This window comes from Triticum urartu, chromosome 2A, assembly GCF_056163025.1.
Source record: "Triticum urartu cultivar PI428250 chromosome 2A, HENAU_Tu73, whole genome shotgun sequence".
NCBI classification, from domain to species: Eukaryota; Viridiplantae; Streptophyta; class Magnoliopsida; order Poales; family Poaceae; genus Triticum; species Triticum urartu.
This window is the reverse complement of record NC_141874.1, coordinates 158,325,110-158,344,754: the sequence shown is the minus strand read 5'-3', so window position 1 is coordinate 158,344,754 and position 19,645 is coordinate 158,325,110. Positions and strand designations below refer to the sequence as shown.

The window sequence follows — 19,645 nt, the reverse complement described above, 5'->3', positions numbered from 1 at the left end:
CGACCGCGATCACATCGACTTTGGAACCATTTCCCACGCGCATCGTCACCTCGTCCTTAGCCAATCTTCGTTTGATCCGTAGCCCCTGTTTCGAGTTGCAAATGTTAGCAACAGAACCAGTATCAAATACCCAGGTGCTACTGCGAGCATTAGTAAGGTACACCTCAATAACATGTATATCACATATACCTTTGTTCACTTTGCCATCCTTCTTATCCGTCAAATACTTGGGGCAGTTCCGCTTCCAGTGACCAGTCTGCTTGCAGTAGAAGCACTCAGTCTCAGGCTTTAGGTCCAGACTTGGGTTTCTTCTCCTGAGCAGCAACTTGTTTGATGTTCTTCTTAAAGTTCCCTTTCTTCTTCCCTTTGCCCTTTTTCTTCAAACTGGTGGTCTTATTGACCATCAACACTTGATGCTCCTTCTTGATTTCTACCTCCGCGGCTTTTAGCATTGCAAAGAGCTCAGGAATAGTCTTATTCATCCCTTGCATATTATAGTTCATCATGAAGCTTTTGTAGCTTGGTGGCAGTGATTGAAGAACTCTGTCAATGACACTATCAACAGGAAGATTAACCCCCAGTTGAGTCAAGTGATTATGATACCCAGACATTTTGAGTATGTGTTCACTGACAGAACTATTCTCCTCCATCTTGCAGCTATAGAACTTATTGGAGACTTCATATCTCTCAATCCGGTCATTTGCTTGAAATATTAACTTCAACTCCTGGAACATCTCATATGCTCCATGATGTTCAAAACGTCGTTGAAGACCCAGTTCTAAGCCGTAAAGCATGGCACACTGAACTATCGAGTAGTCATCAGCTTTGCTCTGCCAGACGTTCATAACATCTGGTGTTGCTCCTGCAGCAGGCTTGGCACTTAGCGGTGCTTCTAGGACGTAATTCTTCTGTGCAGCAATGAGGATAATCCTCAAGTTACGGACCCAGTCCGTGTAATTGCTACCATCATCTTTCAACTTTGCTTTCTCAAGGAACGCATTAAAATTCAATGGAACAACAGCACGAGCCATCTATCTACAGTCAAACATAGACAAGCAAGATACTATCAGGTACTAAGTTCATGATAAATTTAAGTTCAATTAATCATATTACTTAAGAACTCCCACTTAGAAAGATATCCCTCTAATCCTCTAAGTGATCACGTGATCCAAATCAACTAAACCATGTCCGATCATCACGTGAGATGGAGTAGTATCAATGGTGAACATCAATATGTTGATCATATCTACTATATGATTCACGCTCGACCTTTCGGTCTCCGTGTTCCGAGGCCATATCTGTTATATGCTAGGCTCATCAAGTTAAACCTGAGTATTCCGCGTGTGCAACTGTTTTGCACCCGTTGTATTTGAACATAGAGCCTATCACACCCGATCATCACGTGGTGTCTCAGCACGAAGAACTTTCGCAACGGTGCATACTCAGGGAGAACACTTATACTCTGATAATTTAGTGAGGGATCATCTTATAATGCTACCGTCAATCAAAGCAAGATAAGATGCATAAAAGATAAACAACACATGCAATCAATATAAGTGATATGATATGGCCATCATCATCTTGTGCTTGTGATCTCCATCTTCGAAACACCGTCATGATCACCATCGTCACCAGCGCGACACCTTGATCACCATCATAGCATCGTTGTCGTCTCGCCAATCTTATGCTTCCACGACTATCGCTACCGCTTAGTGATAAAGTAAAGCATTACAACGCAATTGCATTGCATACAATAAAGCGACAACCATATGGCTCCTGCTAGTTGTCGATAACTCGGTTACAAAACATGATCATCTCATACAATAAACTTTAGCATCATGTCTTGACCATAGCACATCACAACATGCCCTGCAAAAACAAGTTAGATGTCCTCTACTTTGTTGTTGCAAGTTTTACGTGGCTGCTACGGGCTTAGCAAGAACCATTCTTACCTACGCATCAAAAGCACAACGATAGTTTGTCAAGTTGGTGTTGTTTTAACCTTCGCAAGGACCGGGCGTAGCCACACTTGGTTCAACTAAAGTTGGAGAAACTGACACCCGCCAGCCACCTGTGTGCAAAGCACGTCGGTAGAACCAGTCTCGCGTAAGCGTACGCGTAATGTCGGTCCGGGCCACTTCATCCAACAATACTGCCGAACCAAAGTATGACATGCTGGTAAGCAGTATGACTTATATCGCCCACAACTCACTTGTGTTCTACTCGTGCACAACATCAACACATAAAACCTAGGCTCGGATGCCACTGTTGGGGAACGTAGTAATTTCAAAAAAATTCCTACGCACATGCAAGATCATGGTGATGCATAGCAACGAGAGGGGAGAGTGTTGTCTACGTACCCTCGTAGACCGGAAGCGGAAGCGTTAGCACAACGCGGTTGATGTAGTCGTATGTCTTCACGGCCCGACCGATCAAGCACCGAAACTACGACACCTCTGAGTTCTAGCACACGTTCAGCTCGATGACGATCCCTGGACTCCGATCCAGCAAAGTGTCGGGGAAGAGTTCCGTCAGCACCATGGCGTGGTGACGATCTTGATATTCTACCGTCGCAGGGCTTCGCCTAAGCACCGCTACAATATTATCGAGGATTATGGTGGAGGGGGGCACCGCACACGGCTAAGAGAACGATCACGAAGATCAACTTGTGTGTCTAGAGGTGCCCCCTGCCCCTGTATATAAAGGAGCAAGGGGGGAGGCCGGCCGGCCCTTGAGGCGCGCCAAGGAGGGGGGAGTCCTCCTCCTAGTAGGAGTAGGACTCCCCTTTCCTAGTCCAACTAGGAAGAGGGAAGGTGGAAGGAAAGAGAGGGAGAGGGAGAGGGAAAGAGGGGCCGCGCCCCCCTCCCCTAGTCCAATTCGGACTCCCCATGGGAGGGGGCGCGCCACCTCCTGGGCTGCTGCCCTCTCTCTCCCCTCAGGCCCACTAAGGCCCAATACTTCCCCGGGGGGTTCTGGTAACCCTTCCGGCACTCTGGTTTTCTCTGAAAATCACCCGAAACACTTTTGGTGTCCGAATATAGCCGTCCAATATATCGATCTTTATGTCTTGACCATTTCGAGACTCCTCGTCATGTCCGTGATCATATCTGGGACTCTGAAAAACCTTCGGTACATCAAAATATATAAACTCATAGTGAAACTGTCATCGTAACGTTAAGCGTGCGGACCCTACGGGTTCGAGAACAATGTAGACATGACTGAGACACGTCTCCGGTCAATAACCAATAGCGGAACCTGGATGCTCATATTGGCTCCCACGTATTCTACGAAGATCTTTTATTAGTCAGACCGCATAACAACATACGCCGTTCCCTTTGTCATCGGTATGTTACTTGCCCGAGATTTGATCATCGGTATCTCAATACCTAGTTCAATCTCGTTACCGGCAAGTCTCTTTACTCGTTCTGTAATACATCATCCCGCAGCTAACTTATTAGTTGCAATGCTTGCAAGGCTTATGTGATGTGCATTACCGAGAGGGCCCAGAGATACCTCTCCGACAATCGGAGTGACAAATCCTAATCTCGAAATACGCCAACCCAACAAGTACCTTTGGAGACACCTGTAGAGCACCTTTATAATCACCCAGTTACGTTGTGACGTTTAGTAGCACACAAAGTGTTCCTCCGGTAAAGGGGAGTTGCATAATCTCATAGTCATAGGAACATGTATAAGTCATAAAGAAAGCAATAGCAACAAACTAAAGGATCAAGTGCTAAGCTAACAAAATGGGTCAAGTCAATCACATCATTCTCCTAATGATGTGATCCCGTTAATCAAATGACAACTCATGTCTATGGTTAGGAAACTTAACCATCTTCGATCAACGAGCTAGTCAAGTAGAGGCATACTAGTGACACTATGTTTGTCTATGTATTCACACATGTATTATGTTTCCGGTTAATACAATTCTAGCATGAATAATAAACATTTATCATGATATAAGTGTCGGTGTCAAAACCGGCGGATCTCGGGTAGTGGGTCCCGAACTGTGCGTCTAGGCCGGATGGTAACAGGAGGCAGGGAACACGATGTTTTACCCAGGTTCGGGCCCTCTTGATGGAGGTAAAACCCTACGTCCTGCTTGATTAATATTGATGATATGGGTAGTACAAGAGTAGATCTACCACGAGATCAAGGAGGCTAAACCCTAGAAGCTAGCCTATGGTATGATTGTTGTATATGGAGTTGATTCCCTACGGACTACAACCCTCCGGTTTATATAGACACCGGATAGGGTTAGGGTTACATAGAGTCGGTTACAATGGTAGGAGATCTTGAATATCCGCATCGCCAAGCTTGCCTTCCACGCCAAGGAAAGTCCCATCCGGACACGGGACGAAGTCTTCAATCTTGTATCTTCATAGTCTAGGAGTCCGACTGAAGGTATAGTCCGGCTACCCGAACACCCCCTAATCCAGGACTCCCCCAGTAGCCCCCGATCCTGGCTTCAATGACGATGAGTCCGGCGCGCAGATTGTTCGGCATTGCAAGGCGGGTTCTTCTCCAAATCTTGTGTACCTGTAGGAATGATGTCCGATTTTTGTAATGTAGTGCTCCTCGGCTTCCACGCCCAATAATGGCCGTCTTCCACGTGTCAAACGAATGCGAAAAGCTGGGGCGTTTTTACATCCACACCCCTAGCCGTATAAACGAGCCGCCTATTTAACGGGATGGGGATTTAGGTCCAAACCACATATTCTCCTTTCCGCGAGTTATCATCAGAGCGCTTCCAGCAAAGGTCCATTCCAACATGACCAGCCGTCGCAGCTCCTCCCCTCGCCCCTCCGGTCCCAAACCCGGGGACTGGGAGAGTTGCACCATCCCGCATAGCGAGTTAGTGTCGCTTCAGGCCAAGGGATTTCTCCCTCAGGCATACATGGTCCCGGTCCGAGCCGGTCTCACCACCTACAATGGTGGAAAACAAGCGGAGAGCACCCCCAATCCTTCTAAAGGAGAGCGGGTGTGCCTCATCCCCTATCTAATAAGGGGACTGGGATTTCCAATTCATCCATTTCTCCGCGGGCTTCTGGAGTTCTACGGCCTCCAGCTGCACAATCTCACGCCCGCCTCCGTATTGCATATTGCGGGTTTCGTCGCCCTTTGCGAGCTATTTTTAGGCGTTGAGGCTCATTTCGCGCTGTGGAAGAGGTTATTCTGCCTGGTGCCCCGTTCACAAAAGGGGTCTATATACCAAGTGGGCGGAGCCGAAGTATGGCGCATCGCCGGGACCGGATACCTATCCGGAACCCCAAAGAAGGCGTCCGATGACTGGCCTTCAGAATGGTTTTACATAGATGAAGTCCCACTACCGGACCCTATCCGGGTCGGTCTCCCTGAGTTCAACAGTGCTCCATTGAAGAAACGCTTGAGCTGGCGTCCGCGGAGCTCTCAGAGAGAAAGCGACAGAGACGTCCTTTACCTGATGGGCCAGATAAGACTGTTGGCTCATTCCGGACTAACCATGATTGGAGTCATGGCTGCATGCATTATGCGGGGGGTGCAGCCACTTCAATATAGAGGCCACCCCATGTGGGATTTCAACGGGGAGGATGACGCCACCCGTTACGGTCGTAAGGGGCCGGCCTCAGCTGCCGCTCTAGTAAAGATCTTATCCTCTTTGTACAAGGGAGAAAAGGAGGAATTCCTCCGCGTCAACCCGCAGGCCGTATTTGCTATGTACGATCCTCCAAGTTGGGTAAGTGAACAACTGCGCTTGCCCGTTTGTTTTATACTCCCACGGTTAGATATGTAGTCTAACGACTTCAATGCAGGAACTGCGACAGGTGGTAAAGGATATAAACAGCCGCCCTCCACAGCCCGAGGACCCAGAACGGTCCCTCGATCCGGACTCCAAAGAGGATCCGGACATATCGGTGGAGCTTATCGACGGGGTGTTCCATCAGCTAAGCAAGGACAATACCTTGGTAGCCATCACGGCTGATTACCCAGGGTTAATCCCGGCCTCCCAGGTGACAGAAACCGGAGTCTCATTCCCTTGAGAGAGATTCCACTCTCATGTATTCCGGTGTTTCTGACGACAACCATGTTTTGCAGGGGAGATTTCCGAGGCAGGAGGCCGAACCTGCGGCGGCTAGCCAACGAGGGGCCGCAGGGCCCTATGGGGCAAAAAGGAATGTAGTCCGGACTGAGACGCCGGCGCAAAGGTATAGCGCACCCTCTGTTTCCCTGGTGTTATTTTGTCAGGGCATATTAACGTTCGTGCTATCTTCAGAATGAAGAGACCTCGCCGGACTACATCCGGAGAGGTTGCCAATCGCGCCTCTACCAGCCAAGCTCCAACGTCTGGCCAGGAAGCGGAGGCGAGCACAAGGCGCGCACCGGACGCTCCTCCGATAGTGGATGCGGACAGGTTGTCTGCCACAAATTCTGAAGTGGAGAGTGCCATGAACCACAGGCGTCGCCGGACAGTTCTACGCGACGCTTGTTTCTCCCAAGAGGCTTTAGATGCCTTTAATTCAGGAGATGCGTACCTCCGTGCCGCTCAAAATGGTTTAGCCAGAGCCACGGAGCAATATGTAAAAGACATATGGGTAAGAAAATTTTGGTCAAATATATATATATACCAGTAGCCCCCGAGACTTGAAACAGTTAGAGCAACTGATTTAAGGATCATTTAATATGTAGGTTCTTACAGAGAAGAATACTGTACTGTCCCAGGAGCTGGAAAAGTGCAAGGCCCAACTAGAGGCCGCACTAGCCGCAGTGGGGGAGCCCAAAGAGACCCCCTCAGGTAAGATACACTTCAAAAGATTAGTATTGTGCGGTGTGGGTGCATATCTGACAAATCATCTTGCAAATGGCGCCGGACTCGATCCGGAAAAGCAACAACTCTTATGCCGGCTAAAGGCCGGTGAGAGTACGTTGACAAAGGTGAGGCGAGAGAAGAATGATCTTCAGGATGCCAACACCAGGCTGGACGTCGAACTTAAAGATGTTCGTGGCCAGCTGTCAGACTCCACGAAGGAGAATCAGCGGCTTCGACGCGACATATTTAGTAAGTGCTTGAACGAACTTTGAAAAAAGAGTTCGGCGAGGAAGTCGACTAACAGAGTAATGTCTGTAGGTATGCTCACAGGTCGTCCTGCAGAGGAGATGCCCGGTTCTACGGTGACCTTCTTCCCGAACTCATGCAACTGCATGAGCGAATTCGGCAGGCTATGCGAGGCGTTGCCCAAGCCTTATGGCCTGCCCACTCCATGCCCGAGGGCCTTGGAGAGCTTGCGGAGAAGCTGAAGGGAGCTCGGCGGCGCTTCCGGTTATGGAAGATATTGGCCTGCCGACAAGGTGCTAGGGAAGCCTGGGCCATGGTGAAGACCCGTTTTACGAAGTCTGACCCAAACCACATGGGCGAGGTCGGACCAGTGGGGCCTGACGGGAAGGAGATCCCTGTGAGCTTAGTATACGGCCAAGTAGAGTTGGCCGCGAAGTATTCCCAGCAGGACTATAAATTAGAAAGCTTGTTAGATGGTATAGAAGAGGAATACAATCAGTCAGAATGACTATGTAATTTTGAATTGACATGTGTAATGCCTTCTAGCCGGATTGTAGATCGTTTGTCGTTGCCGACCTTTTCGCTTCAACCTCGGGACCTGACGGTCCGGAGTGTGTCCGAATACCATAGCGGTTATATAAGAACCGTGGTATGCATGGAGACCAGGTGTAGGGGTCATTAGTGCTTTATCAGACAAGTGTCCAACTAGTTATGTTATATTACATGGTTAGTAAGAAACATCTTCCAGAGAGAATAGTTCCGTTAGGGGTTCCTTTCGCTGGGAGGCATGCCCTAAAGTGCATGCCCGGACTGCGCAAAAAGACGCAGAAAAAAGCATTTGGGGGCGCATAAAATGAGTAAAAAGATCATCTTTTATCTCACCGACCGAATATTCCCTTAAGAACGCTAGCTTTCGGCTTCACCCAGTCTGAGGTACACATCCGGCTGACCCGGCAGTAACAATCGCAGAGGTGCTCCCTTTACCGCCTAGCCGAACAATCGGGAACGTAGGGGTAAGCACAGGAGCCAGGCAACCCAGCTTGGCCAAAACTTAAGTCATATCGATGCATATAATGGTGAAGAAAAAGGTACATGTGGAAGTTTGACGCATGTGTTGGGCGTGAAGCCCGTATAAATAAGCTTCTGTTAAAGAAGCCCCCAGGTTTAATGAGCGTGAGTGGCGCGTCACTAGATGAGCCTTTAAGGGCTATAAAAGAAAAGAGGGGAAGGAGAGAAATGTAAGACAGAAAAATGCAAAAAATGGACAGAGGAAGGAGACGAACACAGAGTCCGGCGCTAGGCATAGAATCTTCAAAGACGGGTGGCGTTCCACGGGTTCGGCTCGAGTCGGTTATCCGACGCATCTCGCAGGCGGTACGCCCCGCCAGTTAGGACTTGGTCGATTATGAATGGACCTTCCCACTTGGGCTTGAGTTTGTCCTTTTTCTTATCCGGCAGGCGTAGAACTAGTTCGCCAACATTGTAATTTTTGGCCCGTACTTCTCTGCTTTGATATCTTCGGGCCTGCTGTTGATAAAATGCGGAACGGGCTTTTGCCACGTCACGCTCCTCCTCCAGGGCGTCCAAGTTGTCCTGCCGATCGAGCTCGGCTTCTCTTTCTTCGTACATGCGCACTCTAGGTGAGTCATGAATTATGTCGCAGGGCAGAACTGTCTCTGCGCCGTACACCATAAAAAATGGTGTGTATTCGGTGGTGCGATTTGGCGTGGTCCGCAGCCCCCATAGCACGGAGTCGAGCTCCTCTACCCAGTGCGTGTTAGATTCCTTGAGGGACCGCACCAGTCTGGGTTTAATGCCGCTCATGATAAGACCATTTGCACGTTTGACCTGGCCGTTGGTTTGTGGGTGATAGACGGAAGCATAATCGAGCTTGATGCCCATGTTTTTGCACCAGAGTTTTACCTCGTCGGTGGTAAAGTTTGTACCGTTATCGGTTATGATGCTGTGGGGGACGCCATAACGGTGTACAACCCCGGATATGAAGTCTATCACAGGTCCGGATTCGGCCGTTTTAACAGGCTTGGCTTCTATCCATTTGGTGAATTTATCCACCATGACCAGTAAGTATTTTTTCCTATCGGTCCCACCTTTAAGGGGTCCGACCATGTCAAGCCCCCAGACCGCAAAAGGCCAGGTGATGGGTATAGTTTGGAGTGCGGTGGGTGGCATATGGCTTTGGTTGGCAAAAGGTTGGCAACCAGCGCATCGTTGGACTAGGTCCTGAGCGTCTGCCCGGGTCGTCGGCCAATAAAAGCCTGTACGGAAAGCCTTGCTAACAAGGGACCAAGCAGCGGCGTGGTGACCATCGAGTCCGGCATGAATTTCAGCCAGAAGGTTCCGCCCTTCCTCTTCGGAGATGCACCTTTGAAGGACTCCGGTAGTGCTTTTCTTATAAAGCTCTCCCTCATGGACTCTATAGGCTTTAGATCGCCGCACTATGCAGCGGGCCTCGTTTTGGTCCTCCGGGAGTTCCTGCCTAGTAAGGTAGGCTAGGAATGGTTCTGTCCACGGGGCGATGACCGCCATTATTACGTGGGCTGAAGGTGTAATTTCATTGGCAGAGCCTCCAATTGTGTCAGATTGTTCGGCGTCGAGTGGTGCGGCTGGGTCCGGGCTGTTATTTGCGGGTTCCCTCTCCCATGCTACGGATGGCTTGAACAATCTTTCCAAAAAGATGTTGGGGGGGACTGCATCGCGTTTTGCTCCGATGCGTGCCAGGACGTCCGCTGCTTGATTGTTTTCTCGGGCTATATGGTGAAACTCCAGCCCTTCGAACCGAGCTGACATTTTTAGGACGGCGTTGCGATAAGCTGCCATTTTTGGGTCCTTGGCGTCGAAGTCTCCATTTATTTGGGATATCGCGAGGTTTGAATCCCCGCATACCTCTAGGCGCTGGATACCCATGGATACTGCTATTCGGAGACCATGTAGGAGGGCCTCATATTCGGCTGCATTGTTGGAATCCATGTACATGATCTGGAGCACATATTGGACTGTGTCTCCTGTGGGGGACGTCAGGGCGACGCCAGCCCCCAGTCCGGCCAACATTTTGGAGCCGTCGAAATGCATAATCCAGTTTGAATATGTGCCGTACTCTTTAGGGAGCTCGGCCTCCGTCCATTCTGCGACGAAGTCGGCCAAAACTTGCGATTTAATAGCTCGCCGTGGCTTATAGGTTATCGAACGGGAGAAGCTCGATGGCCCATTTTGCAATCCGGCCCATTGCGTCGCGGTTGTTGATAATTTCGTTGAGTGGTACTTCCGAGGCTACTGTTATGGAACACTCTTGAAAGTAGTGTCGTAGCTTCCGGGATGCCATGAATACCGCGTATGCAATCTTTTGATAATGCGGGTATCGTGATTTGCATGGAGTGAGGACAGTGGACACGTAGTAGACCGACCTTTGAAGGGGGAATTTGTGTACGTCCGTTTCCCGCTCGACAACGAGCACTGCACTGACAACTTGGTGTGTTGCTGAAATGTACAATAACATTGGTTCGCCGGTGATTGGCGCGGCCATGACTGGGTTTGTTGCCAATATGGCTTTTATTTCATCAAGTCCGGCCGTGGCGGCATCCGTCCACTCGAAGTGTTCGGTGCGCCGAAGGAGGCGATAAAGGGGTAGTGCCTTTTCTCCCAAGCGGGAGATGAAGCGGCTTAGAGCCGCCACGCACCCGGTTAATTTTTTGTATTTGTTTAAGGTCCTTTGGGACATACAATTGTGACAAAGCTCAGATCTTGGCTGGGTTTGCTTCAATTCCTCTACCGGATACAATGAAGCCCAAGAGCTTTCCGGCTGGAACGCCGAAGACGCATTTTTCTGGGTTGAGCTTGATGTCATATTGTCGGAGGTTATCGAATGTAAGCCTCAAGTCGTTTACTAGGAATTCGACATGTCTTGATTTGACGACCACATCATCCACATACGCCTCCATTGTTTTGCCGATCTGGTTTGCCAGACATGTCTGGATCATGCGTTGGTATGTTGCACCGGCGTTTTTTAGCCCGAAGGGCATTGTGTTGAAGCAGAATGGGCCGTATGGTGTGATGAATGCTGTTGCAGCTTGGTCTGATTCTGCCATCTTGATTTGATGGTAACCAGAGTATGCGTCGAGGAAACACAACAAATCGTGTCTTGCAGTGGCATCAATAATTTGATCGATGCGGGGGAGGGGGAAGGGATCCTTTGGGCAAGCCTTGTTAAGGTCTTTAAAGTCGACACACAGGCGCCAGGATTTGTCCTTCTTTGGTACCATCACCAGGTTTGCTAGACAGTCCGGATGTTTTATGTCTCTGATGAATCCGGCCTCCAATAGCTTGGCTAGCTCCTCTCCCATAGCCTGTCTCTTGGGTTCGGAAAAACGCCGAAGGGTTTGTTTGACAGGTTTAAATCCTTTTAGGATATTTAAGCTGTGTTCGGCCAGCCTGCGTGGGATCCCTGGCATGTCTGAAGGGTGCCAGGCGAAGATGTCCCAGTTCTCTCATAGGAACTCTCGTAGTGCGGCGTCTGCATCAGGGTTCAGTCGTGCCCCGATTGAAGCTGTTTTATTGGGGTCCGTTGGATGGACCTGGAATTTGACTATTTCGTCGGCTGGCTTGAAGGATGTGGATTTGGATCTCTTATCGAGTATCACATCATCCCTGTTAACCGTGGAGCGCAGCGCAGTCAGTTCCTCGGCCACTAAGGCTTCGGATAGCGCCTCAAGGGCTAATGCGGCCGTCTTGTTTTCGGCGTGAAGTGCTATGTCCGGATCACTAGCTAGCGTGATAATTCCATTCGGCCCGGGCATCTTAAGCTTCATGTACCCGTAATGGGGTATTGCTTGGAAGATTGTGAATGCTTCCCGCCCTAGTAAAGCATGATATCCGCTCTTAAACGGGGCCACCTGAAACGTGACTTCTTCAGACCTATAATTATCCGGTGTGCCGAACACCACATCTAGTGTGATTTTTCCTGTGCAGCGCGCTTCCCGACTGGGGATTATTCCTCTAAAGGTTGTGCTGCTTCGCTCGATGCGGTTCCAGTCTATTTCCATTTTTTGAAGGGTTTCCTCATAAATGAGGTTCAGTCCGCTGCCTCCATCCATGAGCACCTTGGTGAGGCGAAAGCCGTCCACTATGGGACTGAGGACCAATGCGGCTGGTGCTCGGGCTGTTCGGAATCTAGGTTCATCACTTGCATTGAAGGTAATAGCAGTGTCGCTCCATGGATTTATTGTTGCAACTTGATAGACTTCGGCGAGGCTGCGGAGTGTTCTTTTTCGCATATTATTTGATGCGAAAGTCTCGAAGACTGTGAGAACGGTACTGGTGTCCTCGGGCTGGCTTTCTGCGGCCTCCAGAATTAAGAGGTCCTCGCCAATTTTGGCCACCTGCCGGAGTATCCAACATGCTCTAAGGCTGTGAGTTGGTGTGGCGTCCTCTGTACTGTGAATCTTACAGGGTCCATCAAGCCACCTTTCCAGTACGGTTCCATGCCCTGTAGAGGGTTTTGGCTTTTTGGTGTTTATCTCGGGTGTCCTATGATGATGCACCCTCTTAGTTCGGACGGGATTACTATTCAAGGCCGGATTATCCCAAAATTTTATTTTGGTTTTCCAGGCGCTTTCCATCGCACAGTATTTTTGTACTATGGACGCCAAGTCAGCGAAGCGTGTAATATCACGACGACTTACGGCGTTAAGGATTCCCTCGTCCGTGCAATTACTGCAGAAAATTGAGATTGCGTCTCCCTCGCGGCAACCTTTATCCTGTTCATAACCAGGAGGAATCTGGCTCAGTAATGATGTACTGTTTCCTCGGGCCTCTGCCTGATTTGGGAGAGATCGCTTATGTTCGGGTGGGCGGGTGTCGTTGAATCTGAAACCTTACCCAATCCAAGATTCGGAGGCCGAAGAATTTTCGAACTCTGAAGTTCGGATTCTTGGATGTTGTCCAACGAATCTAGCCCGTTGCCTGATCCTAAGCTCAGGTCTTGAGTTACATCCTCCTCTCCGCGGGTATCCGGTTTGGAGGGGTCGGGAATTCGGACGTAGCTAGTCCTTAAAATAGATGAAGGGTCACCGCACTGCGCCTCTACCACGGCAACGTGGTGGGTGACTTGGGGAGAGTTAATTTCTCTTAGATCAGGTTTAAGCCCAACCTGGTCGTAATCCGTAGCGACCCCCAGGGCGGCGATGCGATCCAAGAGCTCGTTTACGGAAGAGAGCTCCATTGGATCTAGCTGCTCGACGAGCTCCGAGCTGATGTGTAGGTTGCTTTTGATGACCCAAGAGGTCACTGTCGGCGCAACAGCCGAACAGGCGGTCATGAGGAAACCACCTAGCCGGAGGGTTTGGCCGACAGCCAAGGCTCCCTTAGCAACGGCGCCGTCTTTAAAGACGGGAGGAGGCATCCTTCCTGATTGTGACGGCACAGAGGAACTCTCAATGAAAGCACCAATGTCGGTGTCAAAACCGGCGGATCTCGGGTAGTGGGTCCCGAACTGTGCGTCTAGGCCGGATGGTAACAGGAGGCAGGGAACACGATGTTTTACCCAGGTTCGGGCCCTCTTGATGGAGGTAAAACCCTACGTCCTGCTTGATTAATATTGATGATATGGGTAGTACAAGAGTAGATCTACCACGAGATCAAGGAGGGTTTTGGCTTTTTGGTGTTCACGATCTCCAGATTTTGTACCAAACCCGGGAAAAACCCTAAATTTTGTCTTAAAAAATCTATATAAGCAGGGTTATAGGAATCCTGAGATTCCCCTCCCTCCGCTTTGGAGGAGAAGCTTCTTCTATGGCTATGGCCAAAAGGAGAAATAGTCCTGTTCATTATATTCCTCCTAGAATCCAAGGCATTTCGTCGGAATACATCCTGTCTTTTCACCTTTGTAGTCCTATGCATAGTAAGTACTATAGCCCCAATCATAGCTACTAATAAAATCAGACTAGAAACCAAAAACCAGACGGAATAGTAGGTATAAAGCAAATTGCCCAATGTTTCCAAATTAGTCCAACTTCGTACCTTTCTGGCATAAACCGTATATCTCAGAGAGGTCGTATTTCTGTGGGTTGGTAGTAATGGAATGGTTTCATTATCTAAAATGAAGAACATTTCCCACCAAAAGATCAGTCCAATAATACCACTCACTGGTAAATAGCGCAATACTTCTTCGTGAATCTCCGCTATTTGAATATTGAACATCATAACCACGAATAGGAATGAAACGGCAATAGCTCCTATATGAACTACTGGGGAGATCATAGCGGAGAAGTCGAGACCTAACAAAATAAGTAAACCAGAAGTGTCGCAAAAGACTAGGATGGGAAACAAAACGGAATGTACCGGATTTTTAGCACGTACAACCATCAAACCAGAGACCAAAGCAGGGCTCGACAAAACAGAAAGTATCATGGTACGTCGTCCTCCCTTGAAATGGAACTTGAATGCTGGAGCAAGAAGACGCATTCAAGTCGATCTATTACAACCAGCGCGGTTGTTCGTATTTCATTTTCTTCTTCCAAGCCGACGCTCTTCTTATAAAAGAAAGCACTCACTGAATTACTTACTGAATCTCGTCTTTCTCTCGGCGCCGAGAATTTTTTACGTGTCCGGGTCGATCAGAGGTTCGGCTTGCTTCTCCCCCACCCTCGCCTATGAAATGGATAACCCTTGCTGCCATAGCAGCAGGATTTTAAGGGCTTCTGTTGAAGCGGAATAGGAGGAAGCCATGCATTCTTTCAAGAATCTCCAAACCCCCCCCCTTTACCTTCTCTTTCTATTCTATTAAAAGGCGAACATCTAATCTAGGCCCGGTCGCCTTTCTATGAAGGCGAGCAGCCCAGCCCCCTTGTTGAAATTTGGATATTAAGGAAGCCGTATTTCGCAATAGCAGCTCCGAGAAGCTGGGCTTAGGGTGCGCCTCCTGCGGTCGTTTCAGTGACTCAATTGGCTGGCTTCCCTCAGCTCAGACTGGTGTCGCCACCTCTCCCAGGACCGGAATGATTATCCCCGCCCGATGGGTCTACATTCATCCCTGAATGTCGTCGGGTACTCTTCACTTCCCCGCCATTCTTGTAACCGTCACCTGTAATCCGCGCAGGTGTGTCCGCACCCCCTAGAGTGGACGAGAAAGAAAGGATTTTTTCTCGGAGCAACCCCCCAGGTTCCAGACCCAGGAGTTCACTTTCCCGTATGAGCATTCGGTACATATATAAGTCAGTGGAAGAGTCAAAGGGTCACCACTACTGAGGATCTCCCCCCTTATCTTAGAAGGGTCGTCTGAGGGTTCGCCGCGGTTCATTGCTGTGCTTACACACTAGGCTACCCTTCTCCGAAAGCTCCGCGGGACCACCTATCACTAGTCTTCGGCCGGAGGGGTTCATTGCACAAAAAGGCCGGGACGCGGGCTCCCGCAGAGGAAAGCCCAACGAATGTCAGATGCAAAGCCCCGCACCTCATTAAGATCATATTGGCATACTCTCCTAAAAAAAAGAGCAGACCCCATTGAAGACGGGAGTGAGGTACAACAAGGCCATTTCCGTCCACCTTCTCACGGAGCCGTACGTGGACGTTACCGCTCATACAGCTCCCAGCCAGCAAGCAGTTAGCTTTCCTCTAGAAGTCATGGAAAGTGTGGATAAATCGACAGAAGGTTTTTATTTCTTAAAAAATCGCCCTAACCGTCCTAAATATGGACGGAGAGCGGTCTCGAGTTTTTCGGGGTCCTCGAGATCGCATTTTAGGTCGAGTAGAGACGCTAGGGAGTCTGTGGGCTTCCCTTGGCATTTCAAGATGGCCTCTATCGTCTTTTCGAGAGCCTCCCGTTTGCCCGTCAAGGGGCATTTGACATCCAGAGACAAAAGCAGTCCCACACGAAACTGGGAATTTTCCCCAATGGACGTAACCAGCTCTGCTTTCGCAGTCTCAAAAGGAGAAGCCCCGAACGCTTGCAGTTGCTTTTTTCTCTTTATTCCTTCTAAGCGAGCCTCTAAAGACTCTACTCCTACTTTAAACTTAGAGTCCGATTCTTCCAATTCTTCCAAAGACAAAGTAGAACTTCGTTTTGAGGAGTTTGCCCCCCGTTCGCCGCCGTCCAGCCGGCGGCTACTCTGGGATGGATCGAGGTTTAGGCCAGGGGGCTTGCTCCCTTTCTTCTGGAGCTAAGGAAGGACCTGCGGGTGGCGTTTCCGGTAAAGGGGGAATCTCAAGGAGGGTCTCCAGACCTTCGAAGTGCCCCACCACCAGGGTTGGCGTTGTGTCGACGACCCCCTCTGGCTCCGGGCTAGAGGTAATTTCGATGATCTCCCCGGCCCTTTGTTCCTCGTCACCATCGCAATAACAATAAGGAGACGCGGTGACGTCGTCATCCAGAAGGAAAAAGAAAACCCCAAAGGTACCGAATGGAATTCTACTTGTCGGGCTTGGATTCGTTTCGTTTATCAAAAATCGAAATAATAAATAACAACCCATAAATAAAAGAGAAATTACGATAACAAATCTAAAGTGAAGCCAATCGCTTATAAAAATAAACCAGTCTCCTTTTAAAAGGAACTGGCCAATTCACTTCGAAAAACTACGTTCTAACTTGAGCAGAAAAATTGGTGGCATTTGACATCTAAAGTTTCACCACCCCTACTACTGCCCGAAATCCTGCTTTGGTGAGCTTTCCCCAAGGTGACACCGAAGGTCTACCTCCTTTCGTGCGCCCCTCACCTCCTCCATGAGGATGATCCACTGGATTCATTGCAACATCATGAACAATGGGGCATCTGCCTAAGCACCGGCACCCCCACCACGCTTACGGCTCTATACCTACTAGACCTGTATTCGGTAAAGCTTTCTTTCTATATGCTAATTCTCATGCAGTTCATATTGTCGATATGAGTATAATTGCCTCGAGAAATAGATAAGAATTCCTTCCTTTACCGGTAAATGAATAGGAATCAGGTTAATAAAACCGGAACTGTTTCCGCCTTCCTCTCGAACTGAGCTATTTCTCTGAAATATACAGTTTCACATCATTACAGGAAATCCTATACCTGTGTATTACCACCCGGTATGGAGCCATCGTCGTCTTCGGCGTAGCGTGAAGACCTTCCCACGGTCTTCGAGTCGTTCTTGACTGGCTAGCAAGCACCAGTGGAATTTAACCGCCTTGTGGTCGGGACACCGCCTTCTTCTCTAGAATCACGCAAGTGGTACCGCTCCCCACGGTAAGGAGAAAGACCTTAAGGCATAAACGTAGAGCCTGAGTCCACAAGATAGTATTTTCTCGGTGACGATAGTGGCCATTTTCCGGTTCAGTGGTTGTATCCAGAAAGATTCTAGAGTCATTTGCCGTACCCTCCCAACCAACCATCACATATGTGAAACTCATGTGAAAATAAAAAGCACACAAACTCTTCTGTGTTGGCGAAACTCGTTTTCCACGATAACGTATTTGGTTTGCTGTTGGAACTCGGGCAGAAATGTGTGTCCCGGCTCCAACGCTATTCTAGAAATGCAAAAAATAGAATAATAGATGAATTAGAAAACTCAACTGTTCTTTGTGATTCGGTACCGCTTGAACTAACTGGCCCAATTCTTGGTAGGTACTTATTAGGGGGAGGGCCAACCACCGAATGAACAACGATCTCCCGGTCCCACTTGATTCCTGGGGAATTTAGGGAACCCTGCGGACTTGACTCTTTTAAGAGGAAGAAATTCGAAGTGAAATATCTAGAATATGCTTTACACTCCATTTTCACACAGGTATGCCCCCCTACCTTTCTGTAGATTGATGCACTAATAAGACTCCAAATCCTTGGTTTGAGCATCCCTTTCTTTTGTAACCTCTCTTAGGAACTTCAAACGGAACAAGGCTAGGATCCTAATCTCTATTCCTTCCTCCTTGGCGTCAGATAACTCCAATAAAGCATGACTGAAGTAGATATAAAACATGTCGAAGAGCAATAGACTCTTTTTTTTTATAGAGCTTATCATTGTCATTGATTGACCAGCATGACTTATGGATTGCATTTTATACTGTGCTATTTGAATCGCGAGATTCTTGAAAGGCGGAGGAAATAGACTTTCTTGCTCCTGCATCATTCTTGCTAAGGGCATCTAAGGAACTAATCAAAGGTTACGAAAGAGAAGGCTTGAAAAGGAGCTTACTTTTCCCGCTAATGCTACTTCCGCTATCTCGTAAGGAGGATACGACTCATAAACCTCCCTTGGTATTTGGGTAGGGAGAAAGATAATTAATTAGACTGAGTGAGGAATGTATACAACTACTGCTCAAAAGGCAATAAGAAGCACGCACTCCTACTAGACATGGAAGGAGTAAACCTAAAATATGCTTTCTTCCCTTATGTTGAATCGACTTCCTTGTCTCTTTCTAGAAAGTCAGCAGCTGGCCCAAGGTGACCTACTGGGAAATGAAAAAACAATTGGTTCAATCGAGTACTTATAAGCCGAATGGAGTTCTCTCTCATATTGTTATGTTTACCTGGAATGCCATAAGCCTGCTCTCAAGGAACAACTCGAATCACTGCTGACGCGGGACTTGCTTTCGCACGGGGAGTTGGATAAATTACCCTCTTGTGGGTATGGCGATAGATAGCAATAGCAACGGATTGATTATGATTATGATTAAGTAGACTGACTGTTGGATGAGCTCCAAAAGGTGGTGAGCCTGATGAGTCAACCAAAGGGAGTGGGCCCTTTAAACCCCTAGGGCGTAAGCATTTCTGCCTATCCAAAATAAGAGGTCAAGTCAATCTTGAATGCGGTTAGTACCTATTAGTATTAGATACAGAATCCTATTTGCTTTGAGCGCCCCTATCCTCTATTCTCTCTATCTATAGATGGAGAAAGACATGCTCGATATGAATTGGGACAAAGAAGAAAGTCAAAAGCAGGAGGTAGGTCCGTGGTTTCAAGTTGAGTAGTGAGTGGTTCCTTGAGGGGAGTCGGCAGAAACCTTTACTCATTTGATTTCCTCCCAAAAGAAGGAGGGGTTTTCCTGTGGTAGGCGCCAAGAAAGATACCATGAAATTAGGCACCAGGTACTATCCATCACACTTAGAGTTGGTATTTATTGTTTGATTCAAATCCCTGCTTACCAAACAGTTGTCATAACAGATTTGAATGACGATATCCAATTATGAAATGGCTAGAGGAGGCACAGAGATAAGACAGAACTGATGGTAAGGTAAATCAAAGGTTTTCATTTACCTTATCATCGTCGTAACTTTCTTATCTATTTGTGTATGCTATTAGAAAGGGAAATTCGATGCAACCAACGTGCAAAACCTTCCGTCTTTCCTATGAAAACAACTTCCGCCTGGATAGAATAGTTAGCCAACATGAATTCCTGCTTATTGTCCTTCCTACCCATAAGTGAGAGCAAGGCCGAAGTAGAGCATAGAGCTTAGAAGTAGGATCTGGTAATTGGTTCTGCTCAGCAGATGCAAAAAAAGAGGTGTTTTTGGGGTGAGTCCCTGCCAAGCGGCTTTTGATGACGGCGTCGTCAACGTACACTTCTGCATTACGACCCAACTGAGACCTGAGGATGAGGCTCATTAGGCGCTTAAATGTGGCGCCGGCATTTATCAA

General features: G+C 48.4%; 1 pseudogene; it reads left to right on the top strand.

Annotated features, from left to right (window-relative positions):
- Positions 1 to 15,000: 15,000 nt before the first annotated feature.
- LOC125516600 (uncharacterized) lies at positions 15,001 to 15,829 on the top strand (annotated as a pseudogene).
- The last annotated feature ends 3,816 nt before the right edge of the window (positions 15,830 to 19,645 follow it).